Here is a 1,394-nt window from a genome sequence, read left to right as displayed (position 1 = left end):
TAAAGATATTTACATATAGCCCCCCCCCCCCCACGTGGCACACGGTATTCATACAGCAACGATATTTTTATAAACATGACAGTAATTCTGCCTCTTAAGTATTGAATATGATATGATTGGGTTGATAGTTCAATTATTTAACGTTCATATGAGCTTTGTCATTAGACTGTAAGACTATGACATAATATGTTATTAGTTGAATGAACCTATTTGAACCACGCTGTGAGAGAATTCGTGACACACACCGGCTGTCCATCCTTGCTGCAGAAAAATGACATTTTCTCCCTCCCAAACCTTTCAAACCCATTTTTATATTTTGGTCACATTAGCGCACTAACGTTTTTAACAAGCACTCACAGGATCCCAACTAGATGTAGGCATTAAAATCGCATTAATCTCCTGTGTAGCACGCAGTCATTGGGCCTAATCCAACCATGGTACTAAACGTTTCAGTGCGTTTGATACTTCAATTAGAGTTTGATAAATGAACTCATATTAACGTAGTGTTTCTTTAAACATTTTGATATAAATGTTGAGACTGTTGTCAGTTGATATAGTTCATCCAATCTCATTACATTACATTCTGAATTGAAAAACCAACGCCAGTGACGGAAAGAGCTTCTAAGATAGAAGTTAGTGTCTACGTAGTTTGGGGTCAATGTCCAACTTCAGACGTGCTTCGCGAATATAAAATACAGAATATTAATGGGAGCATTAAGAGATGGCGTTAACTGGAATGCATCGTTAGCTTCGGCAATAAAGACTTGCGTTCATCATCTTGTAATTTCCACTTTGAGAAGTATGTATAGTTGGTGTTTGGTAATCATAATATCACCTGATTGTACTAATAAAATTTTAAGTGAGATATCGTGTGTATCTTCTATTTTGGTGGTCAGAGCACAGATAACACTTTGTGTAGTTTTGTGCTTAAATACAAACAAACAGTCTTCTATTTTGGTGGTCAGAGCACAGATAACACTTTGTGTAGTTTTGTGCTTAACTGCAAACAAACAGTCTTCTACTTTGGTGGTCAGAGCACAGATAACACTTTGTGTAGTTTGTGCTTAAATACAAACAAACAGTCTTCTATTTTGGTGGTCAGAGTACAGATAACACTTTGTGTAGTTTTGTGCTTAAATACAAACAAACAGTCTTCTATTTTGGTGGTCAGAGTACAGATAACACTTTGTTTAACTTTGTGCTTAACTATAAACAAACAGTCTTCTACTTTGGTGGTCAGAGCACAGATAACACTTTGTGTAGTTTTGTGCTTAAATACATACAAACAGTCTTCTACTTTGGTGGTCAGAGTACAGATAACACTTTGTGTAGTTTTGTGCTTAACTAAAAACAAACAGTCTTCTACTTTGGTGGTCAGAGCACAGATAACACTT

General features: G+C 36.2%; 1 protein-coding gene across 1 annotated transcript in view; it reads left to right on the top strand.

Moving 5' to 3' along the window:
• Positions 1–1,394, top strand: part of LOC111086749 (potassium voltage-gated channel subfamily H member 2-like) — a gene marked incomplete at its 3' end in the record, with an annotated part of 160,717 nt that overhangs the window by 146,349 nt on the left and 12,974 nt on the right. The window lies entirely within an intron of this gene.

The sequence above is a fragment of the Limulus polyphemus genome, unplaced genomic scaffold, assembly GCF_000517525.1.
Source record: "Limulus polyphemus unplaced genomic scaffold, Limulus_polyphemus-2.1.2 Scaffold1390, whole genome shotgun sequence".
NCBI classification, from domain to species: domain Eukaryota; kingdom Metazoa; phylum Arthropoda; class Merostomata; order Xiphosura; family Limulidae; genus Limulus; species Limulus polyphemus.
The sequence above is the reverse complement of the archived record's forward strand: the minus strand, read 5'-3'. Positions and strand labels throughout refer to the sequence as shown.